Raw genomic sequence first — 15,538 nt, forward strand, 5'->3', positions numbered from 1 at the left:
GAAAAATGGAATCCAAAATTGATTTTCAAAGATGAGGAGGGAAGATACATAGCAGTAGAAATTACAGCACAAGGGGGAAAATACTTGTTATTGGGAAATTATGCACCTAATGATGGCAAGGCAGAATTCTTTAAGAATTTGGAAACAAGGCTTATGGATCATTTGGATTACAAATTAATTCCAATGTGAGATTTGAATGGAGTTGCATCTACTTTAATGGATAGGAGACAGAGACAAAAAATACTGAATGCCGGCAGATTACCTAAGATTTTTTATACATATAACTGACAAATTCGAACTGTCAGACATATGGAGAGTCAGAATTCTACCGTATTTTTCGCTCTATAAGACACACCAGACCACAAGACGCACCTAGTTTTTGGAGGAGGAAAACAAGAAAAAAATATATTCTGAATCTCAGAAGCCAGAACAGCAAGAGGGATCGCTGCGCAGTGAAAGCAGCAATCCCTCTTGCTGTTCTGGCTTCTGGGATAGCTGCGCAGCCTGCCTTTGCTCCATAAGACGCACACACATTTCCCCTTACTTTTTAGGAGGGAAAAAGTGAGTCTTATAGAGCAAAAAATACGTTAACTGAAAAAGACTTCACATTTTTTTTAGATGCAAATCAATCATTTTCGAGAACCGACTATTTATGGATATCCAGAGACTTGGTTCCCAGAGTAACAAAAGCGGAAATTTGCCCTAAAACTTGCTCAGATCACAATGCAGTATTTATGAAAGTGAAATTATCTACACAGGGATCTTTCAGATGGAGAATGAATGATGATTTGTTGAGGAATGAGCAAATAATTAATAAGGCCCAAAAGACTCTAAAAGCCTATTTTGAGATTAATATGAACTCTGGAATGCAAGCAAGAGTCATTTGGTACGCAAGTAAAGCAGTAATGAGAGGATTCCTCATCCAACAAAATTCAATTAAGAGAAAGATACAGAATGAAAAGAAAGATAAAATTTTGGACCAATTAAAAGATAAAGAGAAGAACCTTAGAAGTAATCCAAAGAATCTGCAGATACAAAAGGAAATTAAAGCTTTACAGACTCAGTATTCACAGATTATAAATCAAGAAATAGAATGGAAATTAAGAATGATGAGACAAAGGAATTTTGAATCTGCAAATAAATGTGGGAAACTCTTAGCTTGGCAGCTAAAAAAGAAGCAAAAACAAAGTACTATTACAAATATTGTATCAGAAGAAAATTCTGTAGAGAACCCTGTGGAGATAAGAATATGTTTTCAGAAGTACTATAAACAACTGTATAAAAATAGTAAAGAAGATAAGGTTAAAATTGAGCATTTTATCAAAACTAATGGTTTGCAGAAGATTCCCAAAGGTAAAAGGATCCTACTAAATGTATTAATTACACGACAGGAGGTTGAAAATGCAATAAATTTAATGCAATTTGGCAAAGCCCCAGGACCAGATGGACTGTCAGCAAAATACTATAAGACTATGAAAGACTGGCTTATTCAGCCATTGGTAGAAGTTTGCAACAAGATAATAGGAGGGGGCAAAGCACCTGAAACCTGGAAGGAAGCTTATATAACGCTGATTCCAAAACAAGATCAAGATAGATCCAATGTTAAAAACTATAGACCAATCTCAGTACTTAACGTGGATTATAAAATTTTTGACAATTTTCTCGCCAATAGGTTGAAAAAGGTTTTGTCATACTATATCCATAAGGACCAGGTAGGATTTCTGCCTGGAAGACATATGAAAGATAATATTAGGAATATAGTTGACATTTTAGAAAAGTTGGAAGCAAGAAAAAATTGTAAAGCAATGTTAATGTTTATTGATGTGGAGAAGGCCTTTGACAATGTGTCTTGAAGTTTTATGATACAAAATTTAGATAGTATTGGGGTTGGACAGGAGTTTTTAAATGGTATTAATGCGATTTATCATGAACAAAAAGCCAAAATTATAATAAACAATGTGGTATCAGAGGAAATTACAATTGAGAAGGGTACCAGGCAAGGGTGCCCACTTTCCCCTCTGCTTTTTATTTCGGTCCTGGAGGTTTTGTTAAGTATGATAAGGAAGGCTGAACAAGTTAAAGGTATAACAGTAGGAGCCAAACAATACAAATTAAAAGCCTTTGCTGACGATTTGGTGTTAACACTTCAAGATCCAGACTCCAGTGCAGTGAAAACACTGGAGTTGATACAGGAGTTCGGACAGGTAGCAGGATTTAAGTTAAAAGGTAAAGGTAAAGGTACCCCTGCCCGTACGGGCCAGTCTTGACAGACTCTGGGGTTGTGCGCCCATCTCACTTAAGAGGCCAGGGGCCAGCGCTGTCCGGAGACACTTCCGGGTCACGTGGCCAGCGTGACATCGCTGCTCTGGCCAGAGCCAGAGCCGCACACGGAAACGCCGTTTACCTTCCCGCTGGTAAGCGGTCCCTATTTATCTACTTGCACCCGGAGGTGCTTTCGAACTGCTAGGTTGGCAGGCGCTGGGACCGAGCAGCGGGAGCGCACCCCGCCGCAGGGATTCGAACCGCCGACCTTTCGATCGGCAAGTCCTAGGTGCTGAGGCTTTAACCCACAGCGCCACCTGCGTCCCGCAAGGATTTAAGTTAAATAAGAGCAAAACCAAAGTATTATAGAAAAATTTGGACAATGAGGAAAGGAAATTATTGCAAGAAAAAATGGGCCTGGCTTTTGTGAAAAAAGTTAAATATCTGGGTGTAAATTTGTCGGTGAAAATTTTGAATTTATATAAAGATAACTATGAGAAACTATGGAATGAAATTTAGAGAAATCTTGAGATTTGGTCGAATTTAAAATTGTCATTAATGGGCCGGATATCTGTGGTTAAGATGAATGTATTACCAAAGATGTTGTTTCTGTTTCAAGCCCTCCCAATCATTGATAATGTGAAATGTTTTAAAGAATGGCAGAAAGCTTTATCTAGATTTATCTGGCAGGGGAAAAAACACAGAATTAAATTATTAACAGATTCAAAAGAAAGAGGGGGCTATTCCCTGCCAGATTTGAAGATATATTTTGAAGCCACAGCCCTTTGTTGGGTTAAGGAATGGATACAACTAGATAATGCGAATGTTTTAGACTTGGAGGGATTTGACGATGTGTTTGGATGGCATGCTTATCTATGGTATGACAAGATAAAGGCCCATAATGGTTTCAAAAATCATAATCAAACCCTTATATAATGTTTGGATAAAATACAAAGATCTCTTAGAAAGGAAAACACCCAGATGGCTTTCGCCAATGGAGGCAAAGTCCCAGAAAAAGTCAAATATGGAGACTAATTGGTTGATATATTCAGATTTATTATTGGAAGATAAAAGAAGGATTTAAATTAAGACCATTTGATCAAATCAAAGATAAAATAAATTGGTTACACTACCACCAGATTAATGAATTGTATAAATTAGATAAGAAAAATAGTTTTGCATCAGAAAAAACCAAATTGGAAACGGAGTTGTTAGATTCTAAATTTAAAAATTTGTCTAATTTATTGTTGGAGTGGCATACAAAGGATGAACAAGTTAAATCTGTGATGATAGATTGGGCAAGACATGTTGGACATAACATAATGTTTGAAGACTGGGAAAGGCTGTGGAGGAAATGGGTCAAGTTCACTGCATGTACAGTGTTAAAGGAAAATGTTATGAAAATGATGTATAGATGGTACTTAGCCCCTGTAAAACTAGCAAAGATTTACCACAAGAGTGACAACCTATGTTGGAAATATAAAGAAAAAGAAGGTACCTTTTACCATATGTGGTGGACGTGTCCCAAAGTGAAAGACTTCTGGGGAAAGATTCATAATGAATTGAAAAAAATGTTGAAATATTCATTTATTAAGAAACGAGAAGCCTTTATACTTGGAATAACAGGTTTGGAATTGCCCAAGAAAGATGTCAGATTATTTTTGTATGCCAAAACTGCAGCTAGAATTTTGTTGGCCAAAAATTGGAAACTACAAGAAGTACCAACAGTGGAGGAATGGTAGATGAAGATGATGGACTTTGGGGAGCTAGCCAACCTGACCAGAAGAGTCTGCGACCAGAAGGAGGAGGAATACCAAGAGGAATGGAAGAAATTAAAAGATTATTTAGCTAAATATTTTAAGATAATTTAAATAGAATGACTTGCGAGTATCAGGTAGGCCTAGGATTTAAATATGTGATGTTCTAGAATACTATGTTAAAAGTTAAAAAGAAAAGAAAGAAAGATGTAAATTGGTTAAGGAAATTTTATGGGAAAATAAAATTGGCCAGCCAGTGCTTCCAAGAAGTCCATAAACAAACAAGAAAGGCCTTAACCCTCTCCTGTAGTTTATGGCCAGTGTGCAGTCCTCAGCTGTAAACTACCTATGCTCATGGAAGTTCTATTTTCTTATCATTGGTAACTTCATAGATGTCAGCAGATGTATCCTCATTGAATTTGCCTAAACCAAGGATGTGGCCCTTCATATATGTTGCACTATGGCTCCTGTCATTCATCTCTATACTAGCTGAGGCTAATGGGGATTGCTGTCCAAAAACATCTGGAAGAGTACAGGTTCCCCATCACTGTCTGAAACCATTATTGGAGCCACCTTAGCTTGTGCATCATAGCTATCACTGGGGGGGGGGGTATGAATTCCATCCTTTATTTATGGAATTCGCCCCAAGGAGGAGGGAAACACACTGGGCCATTGAGAATTACATACCTCCAGACACTAGAGCGCAAACCAGCAGGAGTCCCCATATCATCATCATGGTCATGAATGACTTGGGAGGTTTTCAGGAATTCAGGGCAGCCTAAAGAAGCCGAGGAATGTTGTGGTCTGATCCACTCTCACTGGCTTATGAAGGAAGGAAACGCCAATGAAAATGGTTGGGTAGTGGGGAGTGGAATCATGGAGGAAATCAGGATCCTGGTGATGAAACAATTGGACAGATAAATTGGACAGATAACAATTGGATAAATATGCAAACGGAAGAAATAAGATGGCACACAGCACTTGTGGCACATGAGAATAGACACAATGTTAATTGGTCTTCTAAATAAAGGGAGAGGCAAGGAAATTATTTGCTGTACCAAGGCTTTCTAATCTGTTTACTCAGAAAAGGGATTTTGTTTTTCTCCTTTCTGCCTCTGGCAAATCCTGGCTGAGGCATAGATGGTATCTTCTCCTGATGCACCTCACTTTAGGCTTCTCAAAGGGTGTGAAAGCAAATGTATGGCTTCTAGACAACGTGGCACAAATGTGGAGTTTGATGTTATGTGGAGAATTCAGGCTCCTTGAAAATATCGTAATTCACTTAAAGGAAAAATATGTCTAACTCCAATACCTGCAAATAGATGTTTGAAAATGTAAAAAAAAAAAAAAAAAAAGAGGTAAGGGACCCCTGACAGTTAAGTCCAGTCGCAGACGACTCTGGGGTTGCAGTGATTATTTCGCTTTACAGGCCGAGGGAGCCTGCATTTGTCCGCAGACCTTCTGATTGGCAAGCCCAAGAGGCTCAGTGGTTTAGACAACAGTGCCACCTGCATCCCCATTTGAAAATGTACCTATCTTAATTCTCAGAATGTGACTGAGGAGTGGGATTATTATTACTAGTAGGAGGTGCCTGGTGCTGCCCAGGATTTTTTATAATCCAAAAAAAAGTTGTTGTTGTTTAAAAAAGCAGGCAAAAAGCAGGCAAAGTCACACCAAAGTCACATTTGGGTCTGCCATATTGATTCAAAATGGCAGCCAGAGTCTAAACATCAATGAAGAGCACCACCCCCACCTCAGGAACCCTTGTGCAAAGTTTGGTGGTGGTATCTCAAGAGGGACCTGAAAGTATAAAGAACAAAGAAAGAAAGGGAAAGAGAAACCACTTTCCAAAGTATATGGTAGATTATGATTATCATTATGAATTGCATTTATAGCCCTCTTTCTTCTCCAAGGAGCCCAGGGTGGCACATGGTTCTTCTCCTTTAATGCCCATAACAGCCCTGTGAGGTTGGATCAGGGTGCAAGATTTGCAGGGCCCAGGAGGCATTGAAGCAACAGCTGGCATCTCCTTCTCCATTCATGCCAACATTGCTGAGATAAGAAGGTATTTACCTGGAATATAAATATATTTAAGTTCCAGGTAGAATCATAGAATCATAGAATCATAGAGTTGGAAGAGACCACAAGGGCCATCGAGTCCAACCCCCTGCCAAGCAGGAAACACCATCAGAGCACTCCTGACATATGGTTGTCAAGCCTCTGTTTAAAGACCTCCAAAGAAGGAGACTCCACCACACTCCTTGGCAGCAAATTCCACTGTCGAACAGCTCTTACTGTCAGGAAGTTCTTCCTAATGTTTAGGTGGAATCTTCTTTCTTGTAGTTTGGATCCATTGCTCCGTGTCCGCTTCTCTGGAGCAGCAGAAAACAACCTTTCTCCCTCCTCTATGTGACATCCTTTTATATATTTGAACATGGCTATCATATCACCCCTTAACCTCCTCTTCTCCAGGCTAAACCTGCCCAGCTCCCTTAGCCATTCCTCATAAGGCATCGTTTCCAGGCCTTTGACCATTTTGGTTGCCCTCCTCTGGACACGTTCCAGTCTGTCAGTGTCCTTCTTGAACTGTGGTGCCCAGAACTGGACACAGTACTCCAGGTGAGGTCTGACCAGAGCAGAATACAGTGGCACTATTACTTCCCTTGATCTAGATGCTATACTCCTATTGATGCAGCCCAGAATTGCATTGGCTTTTTTAGCTGCCGCGTCACAGTGTTGGCTCATGTCAAGTTTGTGGTCAACCAAGACTCCTAGATCCTTTTCACATGTACTGCTCTCAAGCCAGGTGTCACCCATCTTGTATTTGTGCCTCTCATTTTTTTTGCCCAAGTGCAATACTTTACATTTCTCCCTATTAAAATTCATCTTGTTTGTTTTGGCCCAGCTCTCTAATCTCTTAAGGTCGTTTTGAAGTGTGATCCTGTCCTCTGGGGTGTTAGCCACCCCTCCCAGTTTGGTGTCATCTGCAAATTTGATCAGGATGCCCTTAAGTCCATCATCCAAGTCGTTGATAAAGATGTTGAATAAGACCAGGCCCAAGACAGAACCCTGTGGCACCCCACTAGTCACTCTTCTCCAGGATGAAGAGGAACCATTGATGAGCACCCTTTGGGTTCGGTCAGTCAGCCAGTTACAAATCCACTGAGTGGTAGCATAGTCAAGTCCGCATTTTACCAGCTTCTTTACAAGAATATCATGGGGCACCTTGTCAAATGCCTTGCTGAAATCAAGGTAGGCTACATCCACTGCGTTCCCTTCATCTACCAGGCTTGTAATTCTGTCAAAAAATGAGATCAGGTTAGTCTGACATGACTTATTTTTCAGAAATCCATGCTGACTATTGGTGATCACAGCATTCCTTTCTAGGTGCTCACAGACTGTTTGCTTAATGATCTGCTCCAGAATCTTCCCTGGTATTGATGTCAGACTGACTGGGTGGTAATTATTTGGATCCTCTCTTTTCCCCTTTTTGAAAATAGGGACAACATTTGCCCTCCTCCAGTCTGCCGGGACTTCGCCTGTTCTCCAGGAATTCTCAAAGATGACTGCCAGTGGTTCTGAGATCACATCTGCCAGTTCTTTTAATACTCTTGGATGCAGTTCATCTGGCCCTGGAGACTTGAATACATCTAGACTAGCCAAGTATTCTTGTACTATCTCCTTAGTTATTCTGGGCTGTGTTTCCTCTGCTGAATCATTTGCTCCAAATTCTTCAGGTTGGGCATTGTTTTCTTTATCAGAGAAGACTGAGGCAAAGAAGGCATTGAGGAGTTCAGCCCTTTCTGTGTCCCCTGTTTGCATTTCACCATCTTCTCCTCTGAGTGACCCCACTGTTTCTTTGTTCTTCCTTTTGCTACGAACATACCCATAAAAGCCTTTTTTTGTTGCTTTTAACCTCTCTAGCAAGCCTGAGTTCATTCTGTGCTTTAGCTTTTCTGACTTTGTGTCTACACGTGCTGGCTATTTGTTTGAATTCCTCTTTGGTGGTTTCCCCCCTTTTCCATTTTTTGTACACATCCTTTTTTAATCTTAACTCAGTTAAAAGTTCTTTAGATAGCCACCCTGGCTTCTTTAGGCACCTTCCATGTTTCCGTCTCATTGGTATTGCCTCAAGTTGTGCTTTTACTATCTCCCTCTTAACAAACTCCCAGCCAAGTCAAGAAATTGAGTCCTAGTAAGCTTGGCTGCTCCTTTCCGCTGTATAGTAAACTTCAGAAGAGCATGATCACTTGCGCCTAATGATCCTTCCACTTCTACCACTTCCACATCAACATTGGTTAGGACCAGATCTAAAATGGCTGTTCCTCTTGTTGCTTCTCCCACTTTCTGGACAATGAAGTTGTCTGCAAGGCCAGTGAGGAATCTGTTTGACCTTATGCTCTTGGCTGAGTTTGACATCCAACAAATATCAAGGTAATTGGAGTCCCCCATTACTACTATCTCCCTTCCTTTTGCATGCTTGGCCATCTGTTCCAGGAAGGCATCATCTATGTCCTCCGTTTGGCTTGGGGATCTATAGTAAACTCCCACAATGAGGTCCCTGTTATTCTTCTCTCCCTTAATTTTGACCCAAATGCTCTCACTTTGGCTTTGAGGTTCTGAATCTTGGATCTCTTCACAGGTATACACATCCCTGACATATAACGCCACTCCTCCTCCTTTCTTGTCTGGTCTGTTTCTCTGAAATAGATTGTATCCCTCCATTATTACATTCCAATCGTGGGACTTATCCCACCAGGTTTCAGTGATGCCTATTATGTCATATTTAGTTTGCTGTACCAAGAGCTCGGGACGCAGGTGGCGCTGTGGGTTAAAGCCTCAGCGCCTAGGACTTGCCGATCGAAAGGTCGGCAGTTCGAATCCCTGCGGCGGGGTGCGCTCCCGCTGCTCGGTCCCAGCGCCTGCCAACCTAGCAGTTCGAAAGCACCTCCGGGTGCAAGTAGATAAATAGGGACCGCTTACCAGCGGGAAGGTAAACAGCGTTTCCGTGTGCGGCTCTGGCTCGCCAGAGCAGCGATGTCACGCTGGCCACGTGACCCGGAAGTGTCTCTGGACAGCGCTGGCCCCTGGCCTCTTAAGTGAGATGGGCGCACAACCCCAGAGTCTGTCAAGACTGGCCCGTACGGGCAGGGGTACCTTTACCTTTACCTTTTTTACCAAGAGCTCAAGCTCATCTTGTTTATTTCCCATGCTTTGTGCATTAGTGTACAGACGTTGAAGTCCATTAATCATTCCCCCGTGTCTCTTATTTAAGGATTTTTTCCTCCCACCACTAGGTCTGCGTGCTGTTTGCTCCATTTGGTCTATGACATTTGGATGATCATCTTCATCAATTGATAGACTCCTACCTTCAGGAGCACTGTCTCCCTCCCCCACATTAGTCAGTTTAAAGCCCTCCTGATGAGGTTTCTGAGATTTTTGGCAAAAACATTCCTCCCAACCGTTGTGAGGTGCAGCCCATCGCTTGCCAGAAGTCCATCTTCAAGAAACTGCAGTCCGTGATCTAAGAATCCAAACCGTTCCTGTTTACACCATTTGCGAAGCCAGCTGTTCACTTCCACTATTTTTCCCTCTCTCCCTGAGCCTCATAATCTCTTTTGATCTTCTGGAGGCTATTGCTTGCAGTGTCATTGGTTCCCACATGAACCAAGAGGAAGGGGTATTTGTCAGTGGGTTTTATGATTCCTTGCAGTTGTTCAGTTACATCTTGGATCTTAGCCCCGGGGAGACAGCACACTTCCCGAGACATCTTGTCAGGCCCACAGATCACTGCTTCTGTTCCCCTCAGTAGGGAATCCCCTATCACCACTACACGCCTCCTCTTAGGTTTGGTCGGGGTTCTTCTGTGAGCTGTCCATTCCAAGGTCGCCTGCACATTCCCTGAGGACTGACTTTGCTGCTCGTCTTCATATACCTGATCGACTGTAATGAGGGAGAGATCCTCAAATGGAGTCTGCTCTTTGTCTTCCATGCTAGGGGAGAGGACCTCAAAGCGATTGTGTATTTCTAAACAATCAGAGCGAACCCTGGGCCTCCTAATTCTTTGAGTCACGTTTCTCCATATATCTGGCTCCTGTGTTGGTGAACTAGCCTCCTTCTCAGGGGAGTCCCCTATCTCCTCCTTGGTGGAGATGGTGTGCTCTGTTGCTTCCAAGAAGAGCTCCAGCTCTCTAATTCTTTGGAGTGTAGCTACACGTTCCTCCAGTTGCTGGACTTTGTCTTCTAAGAGGGCAATCTACATGCAATTGCTGCAGGTAAAGCTGCCTGCAACCTTTGGCAAGATGGCTGTGCTGGTCCGGGGGGGGGGGAAGGTTACCATGGGGCGAGGTCCAGGACCTGAGTTGAGGGTCGGCAGACAGTCCTCCTCGGGCGAAGCGGGGTCCACAGAGGGAAGCCGGGCAAGGACAGGAACTCTGGGGGAAACAGGACTGGATGCTGACCAAAACAGCTCATCAACGACGTTGCTCCCACAACCTGGGACCGGGCTGACTGGCCTTTATCTTCTCTGAGGCCAGGGGCGGTCGCGGCCCCCAGGAGACCCGCCTCTCCTGGCCTTAAGGCAAGCACTCCTCCTGGGAGAAACCAGTTCCCTTCGCCTCTCTGCCCTGAGCCTCTGCAGTTCAGGAGAGGCTGAAGGGTTACTGGACCTAGGGGGAGACTCACCTGTAGGCACTGAGTCCTCAACCACCTCTGGAGCCAGAGTGGATTCACCTGGTTCCTGCTCCTGAGGATCCAGCACAGGTGCAGGCGCTTCAGAATCAAGGCCCTGCCCCAGTTCAGCCGGCCCTGGAGGCGGGGACTCCTGTGCAGGCTGGGATTCCTCCGGTTCAGCCTCTGAATCGGATTCCCAGGCCATCACAATGGCAAACATTGCACAGGAACTGCAGGCAACTGCAGCTGTTCCCTCCCCCTCCATCTTGAGAACGTGTCATTGGGGGTGGCTACAGCGGTCCTCCATCATAAAAAACGTGAAGACAGGACAAATAACTCCCCCCCCAAAAAAAAACCTAGGTCTCCCCCAACAAACGTTTGAGACTAGCTCCCCTAAATCTAAAAGATGGATCAAACTGCGTGCGCCGCTGCCCTGCAAACTCTGATAAGCTCCTCCCACAGCTAATCACCTGCCTCCACAGAAACCCTGCCCCCTCTGACCTTTGCACAGGGAGAGCAGCTAATCAGCCACAAAGAAACACACACACAAGAAAACCCTTTTTGCTCCTTCTTCAGCTGCTGTCCTGCAAACTCTGATAAGCTCCTCCCACAGCTAATCACCTGCCTCAACAGAAACCCTGCCCCCTCTGACCTTTGCACAGGGAGAGCAGCTAATCAGCCACAAATAAACACACACACAAGAAAACCCTTTTTGCTCCTTCTTCAGCTGCTGCCCTGCAAGCTCTGCTGACAGTAAATGTGGTTAGTAGTCCTCATTGCGCCGGGGGGGGGGGGGTTTGGAGGGGAGGGGGGGAAAGTGCTATTCCCTTAGGGCTGTTTTTTTTCCCTGCTTCTGCAGACTACATGGTTCCCCTGAGCATGCTAATGCATCTCCCTTGTTTCTCGGGTTGGTTTGTGTTTATTGAGCATTCATCCTGATTTCCCTCTGAGGAGGTTAGACAATGAGCATTCATCCTGATTTGCTGGCAGGGAGTTTAGACGAAGTCCCACCAAGCCAAGTGCTACTCTCTGTTACTTTCCTTAATGCAGAAACTTCCATCTTTGGGGGGAAAGACTCGCAAATAACTATAATTCTGTTATCTGAATTTTCGAGCATGTGCTTGAATCCTGATCACAGCAATGGCCTGGAAATGCCTTCAGCGACCCTGCACTGGTTCCATTTCTGTCGTCACTTCCCCCCTGAGTTTGCTGTTAGAAGGAGCGATTCTTATTGTCCTGTACCAATTCCATTCTGCAAATGAGAATGATAATCTGGATTTACAAAATGGAATTCCACTACCCAGCATGAAGCCTGATCTACCAAATGATGCTTCTTTGTCTGCAATTGCAGCTTTATTAAGTACCTGTATGTCACTGTGTATTTTTGTGATGGCCTGGGAATCCGATTCAGAGGCTGAACCGGAGGAATCCCAGCCTGCACAGGAGTCCCCGCCTCCAGGGCCAGCTGAGCTGGGGCAGGGCCTTGATCCTTGAAGCGCCTGCACCTGTGCTGGATCCTCAGGAGCAGGAACCAGGTGAATCCACTCTGGCTCCAGAGGTGGTTGAGGACTCAGTGCCTACAGGTGAGTCTCCCCCTGGGTCCAGTATACATCTAAACTAGCCAAGTATTCTTGTACTATCTCCTTAGTTATTCTGGGCTGTGTTTCCTCTGCTGAATCATTTGCTCCAAATTCTTCAGGTCGGGCATTGTTTTCTTTATCGGAGAAGACTGAGGCAAAGAAGGCATTGAGGAGTTCAGCCCTTTCTGTGTCCCCTGTTTGCATTTCACCATCTTCTCCTCTGAGTTACCCCACTGTTTCTTTCTTCTTCCTTTTGCTACAAACATACCCATAAAAGCCTTTTTTTGTTGCTTTTAACCTCTCTAGCCAGCCTGAGTTCATTCTGTGCTTTAGCTTTTCTGACTTTGTGTCTACACGTGCTGGTAAATATCCAGGAACTGTTTTGTTATATCCAGGAACTGTAAATTTTAATCTTAAATCCAAATAGAAGTGTGGCATTGCTCTCATTCACTTAGCATATACAAGAGGCAGTTAATATGACCGTTACAGCCTTGCAGTGACAAATTCCTGCAGGGTAACTTTGAAAGGCTGCTAGAACAAAAACAACTGAGTCTTGTGGGACTTTAAAGATTTGCAGATTTACTACATAGAAAGAAAGAAAATCTTCCCTCCCATCTGGAATTGGGTGCAAAGTACCACCCATCAACTGCCCTGGTAATCCTGATGCTCTGCTTGGTAGAATAACTGGAGCCAAGGCATATTCAGCAATAGGAATAGGGAATCTGTGGCCCTTTAGATGCATTACGGTGGGTCATGCTAACTGGAGCCGATGCAATTTGGAGTCCAATAACATATGGAGGGTCACAGGCTTCTAATCCCTGCTCAACCACCCCAATTTAAATGGGACATCCCGAAATTACAAAAGCTACCCCTAGATTCTGATTAAATCCCAGAATGTCCCATTTTTGGATACAGCACCCTGGCGTGAGCCAGCTGGCTCTTGAGAAAGCTTTGGAGCAAAAAAACCGCCCCAAGCATCTTGATTTGGATCAGCAAATTGGAAGGGTATGTTTGGCTTTCAGGAGCCAGATTTGTGGATAATGGCCAATTTGTCATGTCCTGGCTAATCCCATCTCCACTCCAGTTTATGTAAATGGTGGCATTCATCCTCAGGGCATCCTGTATTTATTTATACACACTGACAGTTTTCTCCATAATTAACATCATTATGATGCAATATCTCAACTAAGCTCATAATATTTCTTTGCTAGCTCTTTTGATTGGTTTCTGTCACTTACATAAAGTCAGCAGTGTAGGTACTCTGCTCAGTGTCAATCAGTATTCTGGCTTCATCACAGCATCTTGAGTGTCAAGAAACATTGAGGCTGCTGTCTGTGTTTCTGCAATGAAGACTCTTTGGATCCTTCTCCTGCTGGCAACTTCCACTTGGGCTTTTGTTGCTGTGGGTAAGTAGGGAGAGGCCACCCAGGAAGTGTTTCTTATTTGGGGTGTTTTCTGTCCTGCTGTGAGAAACCTCTACAGGTGTCCAGTATGAAAGAAACAGTTCTGTGTTTAGTGACCATGCCAAATGTTTTTATTTACCTGATTTGAAACACAAATCTGCCCAGCTCATAATGCTCAGGTATTATGTGCTGCGCTGCCGGAGCACAATTTCTGTTCTCATCCTGAAGCAAAGATACTAGCCTGAGGTACTGTTTCTGGGTTAGCGGAGTCTGTAACCTGAAGCATCTGTAACCTGAGGTACCACTGTATATGCATTAATATTATAACCCAGGAGAGAAAACACACACACAAATTCTTTACAAATGCTTGCTAAAATAGCTCATAGACACTGGGTCAATTCCAAGCTAACTCTTGAGGGATTTTATCATGGGTAGTTGAACACTGGTGATTTTTTTCCAGAGATGGGGGGAAATTGTATTTTGTTTGCATTTTAATGTGAAACTGCCTAATTTATACGAGCAGAAGTTCAATTATCCTTCAACATTCACACTTCTGGGATAGCTCAGTTGATGGATCACAAAATTCTTACTCAGGTTCATGGGTCTGAGCCCCCCATTGAGCAAAATATTCACACATTGCAGGAGGTTGGACTAGATGAGCCTCATGGTCCCTCCCAACTCTACGATTCTCAGATTTGCACTTCTCCAGGTTTTGCAATGCCATTCTCCAACCAAAAAATGTGTACAAAATTCTGGGAAAGAGAAAATGAAAATGCACAGACTAGTGAAAACAACATAGTCAAATGCATTGCATTAGGGGAAATTTCTTGTAAAAATGTATATATTTGTCCAAACGTGTATTTTAGGAGAAAGATGCACTGAAATGCTGTCTTTCTGTGAACTTTTTTATTATTATTTAAAAAAGAACATTTACACCCATCTCGTCTAGATTCCAGCAATGCTGCTCGAGAGTCCCGATCCAGCTCCGGTCCTGGTAAGCAGATTGACACCCCTGGTGCAAAGGGCACTGAGCCTAACTTGGTGACTGATGTTAATGTGTGTGGAAATCCTAAAAAGTAGGTCCACTGTAAGATGAACTAGAAACAAAACAGCATAATACATGGAGAGGTGAGCAGACACTTTTTGTGCTAAGCAATCCTGCAAATGGCTGGGAAATCTTCTATAGCTCAGACTCTGAGCCAACTACTGAAACGTTAGAGACAGAGACAGCACCTCAAAGGAAGAAAATAGTGAAAGATTTAAAAAATAATATTTCTGAAACAACCCCCCATCCCACCACATCTCATCTCAAGCTTTTGGAGTTGAAGGGGCAATTGCTGGGGTGGGAAGGGATCAGGGCTGTCCAGTGTGGAAATCAAGCCATTTGAAGCAATTCACAGAAGGGACTAATTATTATTTTTTCCATGGCACCCAGGGGCAATTTCTGATCGCGCATTCCTCACAGATCTGGCCGGTGTGTTTGGCAGTACCTCTGAAGCGTTTGGTGAACTTTTAACTCAAATGGCTACGTCCATTTTGGGAGGAAAAGGTAAGTGTTGGAGGACATTGCAAGTGGGGAGCATTTTTCAAAACAAGCTTGTGTGGTGAGCATGAGAGGGGGAAAGTCCCAATGTGATGTGGAGAGAAGTGGATGAGGTTTTTTAAAATGCAAATGCAATGCAAGGAAACTGCTCTAGGGCTGCTCAGTCTAGAAGAGCTCATGTGCCAGCAGACAGAGGGTGGAATTCAATGCCATACTGTGACAGACGTTCTGCCAGGCCCCTGCAATGTATTTTGCACAAGTTTCCACAAGAAAGTATAACTGCTATGGCCATTTCCACCTTCCATTAAAAAGATGTGGGTG

General features: G+C 43.5%; 1 protein-coding gene and 1 long non-coding RNA gene across 2 annotated transcripts in view; one reads left to right on the plus strand and one right to left on the minus strand.

Annotated features, from left to right (window-relative positions):
• LOC307211310 (protein TESPA1-like) overlaps positions 1 to 15,538 on the minus strand; it is a 173,694-nt gene that overhangs the window by 130,025 nt on the left and 28,131 nt on the right. The window lies entirely within an intron of this gene.
• On the plus strand, positions 13,451 to 15,520 carry LOC307210188. The gene is made up of 3 exons (XR_013835911.1): positions 13,451 to 13,677; positions 14,624 to 14,668; positions 15,110 to 15,520. It is a non-coding gene; the product is annotated as an uncharacterized lncRNA (long non-coding RNA).

This window comes from Podarcis cretensis (genome assembly GCF_951804945.1).
Source record: "Podarcis cretensis genome assembly, chromosome: 2".
Taxonomy (NCBI): Eukaryota; Metazoa; Chordata; class Lepidosauria; order Squamata; family Lacertidae; genus Podarcis; species Podarcis cretensis.